Source organism: Leopardus geoffroyi, chromosome B3 (genome assembly GCF_018350155.1).
Source record: "Leopardus geoffroyi isolate Oge1 chromosome B3, O.geoffroyi_Oge1_pat1.0, whole genome shotgun sequence".
Lineage (NCBI taxonomy): Eukaryota > Metazoa > Chordata > Mammalia > Carnivora > Felidae > Leopardus > Leopardus geoffroyi.
In genome coordinates this window covers 52,646,363-52,659,665 of record NC_059337.1, presented here as the reverse complement: position 1 = coordinate 52,659,665, position 13,303 = coordinate 52,646,363, and the positions used below count along the sequence as shown (strand labels likewise).

At 45.1% G+C, this 13,303-nt stretch overlaps 2 protein-coding genes across 2 annotated transcripts in view; one reads left to right on the top strand and one right to left on the bottom strand.

Moving 5' to 3' along the window:
• The window catches only part of LYSMD2 (LysM domain containing 2), a 34,669-nt gene extending 34,070 nt beyond the window's left edge, over window positions 1-599 (bottom strand). The window contains exon 1 of the mRNA XM_045449740.1: window positions 539-599. The gene's annotated coding sequence lies outside the window, so the exon portion shown is untranslated. The remainder of the gene's footprint in view (window positions 1-538) is intronic.
• A 196-nt stretch (window positions 600-795) lies between these two features.
• Window positions 796-13,303, top strand: part of TMOD2 (tropomodulin 2) — a 55,352-nt gene continuing 42,844 nt past the window's right edge. The window contains exon 1 of the mRNA XM_045449736.1: window positions 796-937. The gene's annotated coding sequence lies outside the window, so the exon portion shown is untranslated. The remainder of the gene's footprint in view (window positions 938-13,303) is intronic.

Below are 13,303 nucleotides of genomic sequence, written 5' to 3'. Positions count from 1 at the left end.
GACAGCACATTTCAGTACGTTCCGGGAGGAAGTTAACGGGCTTAAAAGGCTGACAATAACAAGCTGAGCGGGTTTTAACATTTACCCAGCCCAGTGAGGCTCACCTGTTTTTAACTTAGTATTGTAGGTAGGACTTTCCAGGCGAGAAGTGTGCCCGGGAACCCCTGTAACCTCCAAGGAAGGGGCCTTTATTACGGGTGTGTTAAGTGCCTAACAGAGGTGCTTTCGTACACGCACCTAATATGGGTTTAGTCCTCACAATACCTGTTTAGGTTTTAAGCCTATTTTACAGATGAGGTTGCCAAGACTCGATAGGCAGAGTTTCTAGTCTCACATCTAGTAAAAGCCACTGCGCCTGCATGGGCTCTCCAACAACCTAACCCCAAAACTTTAAATCAGCCTTGCTAAACCCCACCTGTCTTACCTTAAGCCGTCCCTGCAGGCATCTACCCTAGCTACTCCTCCTTCCCGGGTCCCCGCCCTAGGCCCCAGTAAAGCCTGTAAAAACTCATGCTTTCGCGTAAAGATGCTCACTCACCCAACTGCTCCTCACAGGCTTGAAAGCCTTTGCCACCCACCCTATCCGTAGCCCCGAGCTTCTCAAAAGAGGCTGCACAGCTTTCTCCCAAGGCTGAGGTCCTCGGCGCCTGCGGAGCTGGGACGGGGTCCGGACGTAGATTCCGGGAGAGGACACCTGCAGGGGAAGACCCGGCAGGGGGTCCCGCCTCCGCGCGGCCGCGGCGCGCCGCCTCGAACTACGCTTCCCAGGCTGCTCCGCTGCCGCCGCGCGCCCCAGCGCCGCGCCCGGCCGGGAGCCGCCTGTTGATCGCCGCGCTCGCCCGGGCCACGGCGCCGCCCCTGCACGGTCGGCCCCGCTACCTCGGGGCAGACGGACTTACGGCCCGCACCGCCGGCTCCGGGATGGGCGCACGGAAGGGTGAGCGCGCTGCGGCGGTGAGGGCCGGCCGGGGCCAGGCGTGGTCTGCAGACCCCGGCCCACAGAGCGTGGGCGGCCGCGCCCTCCCCGCGGGGCTTGAGGATGCTGCGCTGCGTCCGCGCTCGGCGGGGCGGGCGCGCGGAACCCGGGCCGCTTCTAGCCTCCGCGGCCGGGCGGGTAGTGCGGGGCGGCGCGGGGCGGCGCGGGCCGGAGGCGCCCGCCGGGGTGTGGGTCCCACGCTCCGCACTGCGGCTCCGCAGCCTCGGCAGCCCGGAGGGCCGCTGCAGTGAGGGCGCGGTCTCCCGTCTTCGCGCTGCGGGGCTGGGTTTTTCCAAGCTGGGCTTTGTTCCCCACTTTCTTCTCTCCGGTGAACGTTAGACAAGCTCCTGGAGCGTTGTGCCTGTCACTGCATCGTTAAAGCGGGAGATGGGGAAGGGTGGATTCTAGCTGGCATCTTTTTTTAAGATCCCTAGAGCTGTCACCCGCCGGGCGTTTCAGCCTCCTAGAAAGCGGCAATCGGAGCGGCCTGATGCTGCAGGTCCTCAAGACCTTCATTTTTTTTTTTTTTCCTGGTTAAAGTAGTGGTAGCAAGTGCTCCCTGAGTCTTCCTAAATTTTCCCTGTTGATCTGCAGAAAGGAAGATTGATTTTAAAATAATAATATTAATAAAAGGCTTCTAATGGGAATTTATACTTAAAGCATTCAAAGGTGGGAAGGTGATGCAGGCAAAATGCAAATTAGCAATGAAGGAGGCCGTGAATGCAACGGCTTCATCTTACCCATTAAACGGCCGAATCACAAGGCACTTGGGAAGGGAATGAAAAAGAACATCGCAGGAGGTATTTTTTAATCCGGGTTCCTGTCCTAGCTGTACCATTAAGGAGCTGAGCAAGCCCCTTCACCTCTCTGAGTCTCTTTCTCCGTGTAAAATGGGGCGTTTGGGCCCATCATTTCCAAACATCTGTTCTTCCTAGTTGCTCCTATGAGGGAACTGAAGGGATGAGGTCGCTTCTGTTCAACACCATTACAAAAAGCCTGATTGTGACAGAACAAGTGACTTTACCCTAGTGAAGAGGAAAGATTTTTTTTTTTTTTTCAGGGCTTAGGAATCCAATTTAAAAACAAAATAAAACTGATTTCCTCTCTCTACTCTCTTCAGTCGAACCCAATAAATATGTATCACAGCCACTTTAATGTTTGTAAATTACTGTAAATTGGTAGGCAACTTGTGTTTCTTTGCTTTTGTTTTTAATTTGCTGAAGGCGAAGTCATGAGATCTGCGGGTAAAGGGAGAAGGTCTTGCGAGGCTGGTTAAATGTGGTCAACAAGGAGGTCGGGGGGGGGGGGGGGGAAGCCCCAGTAAGAAGTAACCAGAGAGCAAACGCACTGAGGAAAGAGAGGACAAGGACTGATGGGTCATTGTTTGAATAATACACAACAAAGGGAATAAGAGAACCAGAAAACCAGCGCTGTGCAAACTCTTCCATAACTGATTCAGGCAGGGACTCCTCCATGGGTTCAGAACCTGTGAGAGGTTGTTAGAGAATAGGATTATCTCACCACAAATTACCTAGAGAAAAAGTGGCCATCCAATGGAAAAATGAGGAGGTTATCACCTCAGCCTAGTGCTCAAGCACACCAGCACCTATTATGAGTCTCCTGTGGGGATGCAATAACGTCATGATTTCATCTATGCAATGTTCCATAAAGACTGGAAAGGTGACTGTTGGGAGAACAGGGAGTATTGCAGATTACAATACTCAAGTGATGTAACAACCACTTGACATTTGTGAACTTTGGATCCTAGATCAGAAAAAAAAAAAAAAAAAGCTATAAAAGATGACTTGGAGACAACTGGAAGAATTTTAACTTAACATGGGCTGCATATTAAATAATATTGTGGAATTACTTTTCATTTTCTTAGGTGCAGTAGTGGTACTGTGGTTATGTAAGACTCTGTCCTTAGTCGTTTGAAGTACAGGTATTAGAGGAAATGTGTCATGATATCTGCAACTTTGAGCTAATTCAAGGGCAAAAAGTGAAAAGTGTAAGGGTGAGGGAGGAAGCTCAGGAATGTAGCAAAATGATGGCAGTGCATCTAAGAAAATGGTATCCTGGTATTTATTATACTGTTCTTTTATACTTTCTGTAAGTTTGAACTTTTTAAATTAAAAAAGTGGGAGAGATTAATAAAATTAGAAAGTCAATAAAGAGAAAGGATTGTGGAGAACTGTGCGGTTAGTGATACCTAGCCGCAGTGAATCTGTGGCTTTGAGTTTCCGAGATTAAAATCCTGTTGGAGGTGTGAGTAGGCTCAGGGGAAGTCCCCTTTTTTGGTTTTTCTTGGCTCCTATCAATCATTTATTCTGATGATACTACATCCCCTAACTCCAACCTCAAAGTATTGATAATTCCCAAATCTTTGAAATGCTAGCCCTACTCAAGAACCATCCTGAAAGCACCGTTCTTTCCTCTCTACATTCAAGATTTGTGTCCGTATAGAAGGAAGTTCCAGGGGTTGTTTTTATTTTGAGTTAGGGGAGTGTTGAGGAAAGAACAGATCCAGCCTTTTGATAGAACAGAAGTTTTTCTGTCAAATGAGAGGGTTTCCTCTCATTCTCTTTATTAGTAAATTGCATACAACCAAATTGTTTCTTATAGACCATAAGTGAGTGGTTCAAAGAGGCTCATAGAAGGCATGTGCAGAAGAGACTTCCTGTCGTCCATGCAGGAAAACAGAATGAACTCTGAAGAAACAACACAATTTTATACAGAGCCTTTTGCTGCAAAGATACTTTTGCTATACCTGGAATATACATACTTCTACGTTTATGTTTTGCCCTCCTGTTCTGGCCTCAAGGCTACCCCATCTCTTTAAGTAGGTTGCCAGGTTTCCCCTATTGAAAGCTGGGTAGAGTGCTAATTAGAAGGTCAGCTCTAGGACGGTGGGTAATAGGAGCTCATGAAACAGGGTACAAGGCCAGTCGTGCCAAGCCTGGAGTTGAGTAGGGAGCATATATGAGGCACCCGCCCTGAGAGGCCTCTCATCAGGGCAGTTGAAGGCGTCTAGAGTCTAGTAAGCTGGGCTGCTGTTCAGCCAGTATGTACAGAGACAGCCATCCCTGATATTTAGAACTGACAACCATTCTGACTGGGCAGTGCTCATTCCATACCATTTGCTAAGTATTTTGCATATCATATTGATAAGCAGTCATGAGTTGAGGTGCACATAGTACCTGTAAGTCATAACAAAACATTGATCAAAACCTAGCTGGAATACAGATGCCAGAGTAAGAGACAAAATAGGTCAAAGACTACATAAGCAGGCAGAAGCTGGGAGGGCATGTGAATGAAAAGACAGAAAGTAGAGAACCCATAGTGTCAGTCAGGAAGTGAGAAGCCATTAATTCCTGAAGGCAAGGCAAGGGAATATGGCCAGAACCAATAGGCAGTTAAAAACTAAAAAGGCACATATACCCAAGTGCAGTGCAAGAAGTCAGGAAATAGAAACTCCTTAGAAAACAGAATCGGGCCAAAGGGATAAGGCAGCAGCAGGAAGCAGGACCTGCCAAGAGAATTACAAACCAGGTAGCAGTGTGGCAGAGAGTCTAAGACTTCCATGTGAAAGAGCTTCTGCCCCAGCCAGGAAGCTTCTTGGCTGCTGTCTGCCCATGTGGAAACCTATCTCCTTCTTTGGCCAGGCTATACATGGTGGCTTGCTACACCTGGCAACGCTGACCTGGAACTCTTAGAAGCTGCTGCCTCTCTATATTTAACAGATCCTGACAAGGATAACAGAGGGAACAAATACCCCAAATAAAAGACTATTCCCAGACCAAGGGCAAAAATGAAATGGCTTTGACTGAGGGCTTGCATGTGCTAGGCACTGTGCCGCTACGCACATTATCCTATTAAGTGTCACCTCCACCTTCTGAAATAAGTACTATTCTTTGCCTGTCTTGCAGAGGAAAGAACAGAGGCTTGGAAAAGCTTCTCTTGCACACAGACCTGTAGCCATCACACCCAGGGCTGGTTGACTCCAAGGCCCTTGCTTTAAGTCTTATGAACCTGGAGGGGGGTAGCTCACCGGTAGGCACATGGTCTTAAAAGGAGACTGTTTTCAAGCACAATTTGAGCTATGGGAAATTTTGTGTGATAAGTTTGGGAAGTTAACAACACGTAGTCTCAGAGACAAAGTCTTCAGTCTGGTGAGATCTGTTTCTCATTCCCCTTTCAGCTTGTTCCCTTCAATTGCCTTGTCTATTTTTTGCCTGAAATTCCTCCGCATCCTACCGCATTCTCTGTCCTTCATCCCCTGAAAGTATTTCCCAGAATATGACAGGAGCCATTTGCTTGTTAAGAAAGAAAGAAAAGAAAGAAAGAAAAAGAAGGAAAAGAGAAATAGACATGACTGGGCCATCTTCAAATAGCTAGATTTTAAAACACAAGCTATGTGGTTATTGCTTTTTTTAAAAAAAAAATGTGTATTTATTTTTGAGAGAGAGACAGAGATAGAGCGTGAGTGGGCAAGGGGCAGAGAGAGGGAGACACAGAATCCGAAGCAGGCTCCAAGCTCTAAGCTGTCAGCACAGAGCCCAGACGAGGGGCGTCAACCCACAAACTGTGAGATTATGACCCAAGCTGAAGTCGGACACTTAACTGACTGAGCCACCCAGGTGCCCACAGACTATGTGTTTTGTACACATTTTTGCATTTGCCTACAGCTAGAAAGGAATTAAATATATAGGAATAACTCATGTCTTGTTGGAAGATACATTGATATGCCGATTTGTTCTAATTTACTATCAGAAAATGTAGATTTGACCCTTGTGCATGTTGGTTCACTGGTTATTTTTAAACTATTATGAAATATTGAAGATTTATAATAAAGAATAGCAACTTCTCACTTCCCCACCCCTACTTGAGAATAAATCATCACCAGTATAGTTGAAGCCTGAGTCCCCCTTCTCCAGCCCCCTCCCTGGCCCCCTCCTCTCCCAGTGCGGCGTCTGTCCTTTCTATGAGCCTTCCTAGAGATGTATACTCCAAAGTAATTTAACGGCACAGTTTTGTCCATTTAAAAACTTTTCACTGTGTTTTTAAGAGTATTTTTTTTGCGTAGTCTTTTGTAAAAATTCGCCTTTGGTTTGGACGGGGTTTAATAAATCGGACTGCTTGTTTTGGCTTTGGCTCCAAGTCTTTGTGTGTAGGCAGGGCCAGAGGCTGGGCGCTTGGTGTGGTATCTGCTTTTCCTCTCATACCGCTGTTGTACAAATAAGGTAGTGGACAAAGAAGAAAAGAAAGCCACACTCCTTGTTTTCCTCCCCAGGGCTTGTGTCTTTGGGTAATAGAAGAGTGATTGGAAGACCCAGGTCATTTGTCCTTCAGCTCTAGTCCTTCCTCCGTTTTCCGTTCTCCTAACTGACTTGGTGTGCGTGCCCACCTGGACTCTGGGAAGCCTTGCTTGGCACTCGCTTCATTCCAGCGTGTACATTCGTATCTTGTTGCACGTTGAGTGCTTGCCATGGGACAGACGCTGTGCCGGAGGGGAGGCTGAAGCAGCACTTTGCAGACTTTCCACTGTGGCATCGCCAACGGGAGGAGTGACCAGATGTGAGCCTTTGTGGGGCCCAGGACGGAGCTGAAGCAGGCCAGCCAATCATGAGCCAGAGATCTGCAACTTGCCTTTTACAATTCTGTGAATGCTGCATTCTTCTCCGCAGTATACCTATGTGTTTTATTAAATGATAGTAACTAGCTTTCCCCCAGATCTTTAAGTCAAAGTTGTGCTCCAGGAGGATGCACTATTTTTTCTCTCTTCTGGCTTTGACACCCCTTCATTAAATGCAGTGTATGCGGTTTGTTTTAAGGGCACCATTCTATTTATTAACACGTTACTGTAGCTAATTAATTAACATCTCTTGCCCTGCCAAACTGTGAGCTTGGTTGGAGCACAGGATATCATTTGTTTTGTTCAGTGCTCTTGTCCCAGCGGTATCTGAAAAAGGTGAGCGTTCAGTACTTATTTGTTAAATGAATATACAAACCTGAGCTTGAGAAGCCTAAGAATATAAAGAATTAGGATGTTGTCCCTGTCCTCTGGGAGTTTGTGGTAAGAGTTGGAGAGAAAACCATATATGTGACAAACATGAAAAGATAATGAGAGAGCAATGGATGGATACCAAATTGGTGACATAGTGTGAATTTAGGAAGAGGAGTGATTCCTGTGGTCTTAGGTGGTCTCAGAAAGTTCCATGGCACAGAGTTAGAGGCATGCAGTGGAATGAACTCTGGACCAGTGGGTCACTTCACCTCTCTGAGCTCACTTCCTTCATTTGCATTTGTTGGGTGCCTACTCTGGGTCAAGACTTGTGTTGAGAGCCAGGATTATAACACTGAACAAAACTGGTATAGTTCCCACCCTCACAGAGATTAGCAAGGAAGACAGAGGTAAAACAAGCAGTGGTAATAAAGTCAAGGAGAATTGTGATCAAGGGTGTATGCCATGGGAGAGGGGAGTGACCCCGACCTTGTCTTGGTGTCTGAGCAAGGCCTTCCGGAGAAATTGAAGCTTACATGAGGCGAGAAGATGAACAAGACAGCATTTAACTGAGAGTGGGGTGGGGTAACTAGTGCTCTGAGCAGAGGGAGCAACATAAGGCATGATCCAGGAATTGGAGGTGGTCCAGGAGGCTGGAGCCAGGAGGGGATGGGGAGTGCAGTGCAGGATGAGGCTGATGAGGATGACAGAGGCCAGACTCTGAATTTGATCCTTATCCACAAGGCAATGGGAAGCCATTGGAGAATTTTAAGCAATAAGGCAGAGTTTTTTAAAAAGAGCATTTGTATGGAGAAAGGATCAAAGGGTTAAGACTGGATGTGGCAGGGCAGACAAGAGAAATAGGTGGGTTCTAACATGTTCAGGTAAGGACAGGGTTTGGTGATGGATGGGTGAGGAGAAGACAAGAAAAAGAACGTGTCAAAGATGGCTCCCTAGTTTCTTGGCACCAACTGGAAGTTCTAGAGGAGGAGAAGCTGTTTGGTAGGACAAATGATGAGAGTACTCAGAGGTGCTTGAGACAGCCAAGGAAAGATGTTGGCTTGGCAGTTGGAAATATTTGGACCTAGGCCTCAGGAAGAAAGTCTAGGACAAATATATGGATTTGGGGGTCTTTAAGATATGCATTATAGTTAAAACTTTGGAGGTGTTGAGTTCCCTCAGGGAGATTCGTAGGAGAGAAGTTCTAAAACAGGACCTGAATATGCCAGTAGTTAAGATGGAGGAAAAGGAATTGCCAAAAGAGACCAAGACGGAGTGACCGGGGAAGTAGGAGAAAAACCATCTATGTTGCTGGACTGGATGCTCTTTAAGGCTTCAGTCGGCTCTGACATTCTGTGGTCCTGCAGAGCTGGGATTTGAGCCAGGTCTCAAAAGCAGAGCACATGGATAGGCCATGAGCATAGAGCAGGGCATTCCAAGGAATATTACTGTATCAGCCAAGGTTTCAACAAGAAACAGAGGACACACTCAAACTGAACAGTTTGAAGAAGTTTTAATAAAGAGGCTATTTACAAAGATGCAGAGCGGGTTTAGGGAATTCAGTAAGACAGAAATCTGGCACTAGTCACAACAGGGACCCTTCACCACCCCCAGGCCTGAAGTCAGCTAGATGGGAGAGCAGCTGTGTATAGAAAGGACCTTCTGGACCAACCTCCTTGTTCCCTGCTCTCTGGTTTCTTTGTAGAGCCTCCTGTTGGCCAAACATAAACCAGAGAGCAAGAGAGCCCATTCATGCAGTAAATACATTATATTCCTGGGGCACAGAGCAAGGTGGGGAGTGGATGTGGAGGGGCAAACAAGATACTCAAACAATTATCTTGAAAAATGGAAATGTATGGGTAAGAAAGTGTATTAGGTTCCTATTGCTGCTGTCACAAATTCAGTGGCTTAAAACAACAAGAATTTAGTATGTTACAGTTTTGGAGGTTGGAAATCCAAAACAGGTTTCGCTGGGCTAACATCAAGGTGTCAGCAGGTCTGCACTCTCTTCTGAAAGCTCTAGAAAATAATCCATTTCCTTGCCTTTCCCAGCTCCTAGAGGGCAGTCACATTTCTTGGCTTTCACCCCCTTCCTCTCTCTTCAAAGCCAGCATCACCCTGACCCTCTGCTTCTATCATCATGTCTTCTCTGGCTCTTCTGCTTTCCTTTTCCATCTTTTAAGAGCCCCTGTGATTACATTGGGCTCACCCAGATAATCCAGGATAATCTCCCTATTTTAAGATCCTTGATTTAACCCACATGGTCCCTTTTGCCATGTAAAGTAACATATTCTTGGTCCTGAGGATTAGCATCTGGACGTCTGTAGGGTGTCATTATTCTGCCTATCACAGAGAGCGAATAAGCCTTTTTGGCTGGAGTAGAGTAACTCCCTGGAGAAAGTAATGAAGACAGAAAACAGAAAGTGCATATTGAAGCCAAATTATGGGAGTTTTGGATGCTAGACTGTCTGAATTTTCATTCTGTAGACAAGAGGGGGCCATTGTTAAGTCCTTGCCCAGAGAAGTGGCTTGTTAGCAGTGTGAAGAAAGATGATCTGATTGTGGTGCGCTGGTGGCTTAGAAGGAAGAACAGAAACCTTTCAAGATGTGATTAGGCCCAAAGGACAAAGGTCCAAAACAAGAGTGACAGGAAGGCGTGGTGTGAAAAGTTCTGTTGCAGTAAGAGTCTACAGGAGACGCTAACCAAGTGGACATGAAAAGAAGGGGGAGACAGGCACCTGGGTGGCTCAGTCAGTTAAGTGTCTGACTTTGGCTCTGGTCATGATCTCGAGGTTTGTGAGTTTGAGCCCTGTGTTGGGCTCTGTGCTGACAGCTCAGAACCTGGAGCCTGCTTCAGATTCTGTGTCTCCCCCTCTCTCTGCCCCTCCTCCCTCCCTCCCTCTCTCTCTCTCTCTCTCTCTCTCTCTCTCTCTCTCTCGTAAATAAACATTAAAAAAAGGTGGGGAAGAATCTGAGGGTGGTCCAAGGTTTTAATGTGAATGACTGATAGATTAATGGTATGATCTAGAAAATCAGGAGAGCAAGTCAGTTTCACAGGAAGATGTGAAATTGGGAGGATAGTTGTAGAATCCTGGAATAGAAACAAATAGAATCTTATCAGCTCTAAGATACCACTGACTGTAAAACATCAATATTTTGTGTACCACTAAGGAAAAAATGCTGTCAATTAAAATATGATGCATTTTCTTAAAAGTATAATTTTGACTTTATTGAAAGAGCAGCTTTAGATTTACACATAGACTTTTTTTGACATCTTTTAATTTACATATAACAAATTGCATATATTTATCTTTTAAAATTGCATATATTTAAAGTGTGCAGTTTGCTAAATTTTAACATACATGCACCTGTGAAACCATCACCACAATCAAGGTAGTGAACAAACATATGTATAGCTCAAAATTTTCCTCATACCCCTTCCAGATCCTCCCCTCTACCCCTCCCTCCCTCTCTTCCATTCCCAAGCAGCTATTAATTTACTTTTCTGTCATATAGATTAGTTTACACTCTCTAGCATCTTTGTAAGTGGAGTCATACCATATGCATTCTTTTGGGTCTGGCTTCTTTCATTCAGCATAATTATTTTGATGTTCCTCCATGTTCTAGTGTGTTTGAGTAGTTCATTCCTTTTTACTTCTGATAGATTCCATTATGTAGATATACCACGATTTGTTTATGCATTGACCTACGAATGATCATTCAGTTTATTTACAGCTTTTGGTTTGAAATAAAGCTTCTATGAATACATTTTTTAAGTTATAGATCACCCTGAGCATAAAAAGGGACAGTGCAAGTGAAACGAATTGGTTAGTATTCTTAAAAGTTCTTCACCTTTAGAGTTCAACCTTTGGGCCACTTTTTGATTCAGCCATTAATGTCTGGTTTTTTTCCACACAGTATCTCCTCTGTGCCATTTAGAGTAATTGTTTTGGGGCGCTCAGGCGGCTAAGCAGCCTACTGCGGCTCAGGTCATGACCTCACAGTTTGTGAGTTCGATCCCCACATTGGGCTCTGAGCAGCTGTCAGTGTGGAACCTGCTTGAGATTCTCTCTTTCTTCCCCTCGCTCTCTGCCCCTCCCCCACTTATGCATTCTCTCAGGATGGATAAATAAACTTAAAAAAAAAAGAGTGGTAATTTTTTTAAAAACCTATAAAAGAACTAAAAGGCATTAATGCTGGGTCCTTAACCCTGCTCTGTAATTATGTAGAGCTAGCTTAACCTGGGCCTTCCTTTGGGAGGGTTGCTAAACATGCCTGAGTCACCACCTCTCTCACTCCTTCTCCATTAGGTTTAAAAAGAGTGGTGTACTATTTTTTAAAGCCCTGCGGATTTTTTTTTTCCAAATCCCTGACACCCATTCTTCTAGTTTTGAAGCTGGTGCTTTTGATATTTATGCATTCGTAGGCAATGTCAAGTACATCTTTACTGCTGCTGGGCCAACAGTAATTGTAGGATCATCCATTGTAAAACACATCTCAATTTCAGAATGTTAAATGTGGAAAACTGTGTAACTTTAAGTAGGATTGTTCAAACAGTTCATTTGATGGTTAAGGCCCTGGCAGATTTAGATCTATGCCCAGTGTCACATGATAAATAAGCGGTTGCAGAGACCAGAACAAAGTGCATATGATCCAATTGTTCTCTGACTTTAGTGGGATAGTTTTTGCAGGAGGGTTTTGTTTGTTTGTTTCACTGGACTATAGCAATGGAAGCTTAAAAGAAGTCTGGCTAGGGACGTCTGTGTGGCTCAGTCGGTTAAGTGTCTGACTCTTAATTTCAGAGTCATGAGATCAAGCCCCACATTGGTCTCTGCATTGGGCGTGGAACCCGGTTAAGATTCTGTCTCTCTCCCTCTCCCTCTGCCCCTACTGGCACAGTGCCTGTGCTCTCCCGTGCCCTCTCTCTTTCTCTCAAAAAAAAAAAAAAAAAATCTGGCTAATGAGAGAGTTATGTTGTATATGGAAAAGACACCCAAGTAGAAAACCACAAACTTGAATGTGGTGAGCAGTTGAATTAATAAGAGAGGGGAGCAACATTCTAAGAGCCCTTTAGTGGCTCACTTTCACCCAGTCTCTTCCCATGCCAACCCATTCTTCATTCTTACCTTTTGAATTACTTTCTATAAAAAAACAGCACTTCTAAGATCATTCCTTTACTTTAAAAATTTGTGGTGGAGGGGTGCCTGGGTGGCTCAGTCAGTTGAGCATCCAACTCTTGATTTTGGCTCAGGTTATGATTTCATGGTCCGTGAGTTTGAGCCCTGAGTGCACCGTGCTGACAGTGCAGAGCCTGCTTGGTATTCTCTCACCCCCTCTCCTTCTGCCCCTACCCCTTCATGTTCTCTCTCTCTCTCTCTCAAATATAAACATTTTTTAAATAAAAAAATAATAATAAATAATAAAAATAAAAATGTATGGTGGCTCCCCATCTCCGACAGAATAAAGCCCAACGTCCTTGGCAAGACTCATAGGGAAGGCCCTGCCCAAGTGTCCCTGTCTTGCCTTTATTTCCTTCCTCTCCCCATAGCACATCAACCCTTCACCAACATACCACCTACCTTCTTATCTTTGTGCCTTTGTTTATGCTGCTCTTTTCTCTGGAATAATCCTTCCCCACCCACACCCATCTATAGTCTTTTTCTTCAGGGCTCAAATGCAACCCCTTTTTCACAGTTTCCCCTCAACTCTCCACCTCTCTTACCTGATGATTACTTCCTCTTGTGTTTTTAATTTTTTTTCAATGTTTATTTATTTTTGAGAGAAAGAGAAAGAGAGAGTGAGCAGGGGAGGAGCAGAGAGAGATGGAGACACAGAATCCAAAGCAGGCTCTGGGCTCTGTGCTGGCATTACAGAGCCCAACATGGGGCTCGAACTCACGAGCTGCAAGATCATGACCTGAACCAAAGTCGGATGTTCAACGGACTAAGCCACCCAGGTGCCTCCCTCTTGTGTTTTTAAACCTATTTAATCCTTCTGTTATAACACTTATCATGTGGTGTTATCTCTATTCAGGTGTCTCACTGAGCTGTGATCTTCTTGAAGGAAGGATCACATCTTGTTTATCTTTGTGTTGCTGCTGTCTAGACCCGTGCCTGACAAATGGTAGGCATACAGCAAATATTAATTGCCTTGAAAGATCTGATTGAGGTTAATACTGCCTAAGGAGAAACACAATCAGCTAAGTAAGCACCTTGCTATTTCCTAAATGCAATATTATCTTTCTAGAGGAGAGATGAAAAATCCTCTGCAGGAAAGACGGGATTGAGTAAACATTTCATTTTGAGTGAAAGTTTAGGAGTGAGGTG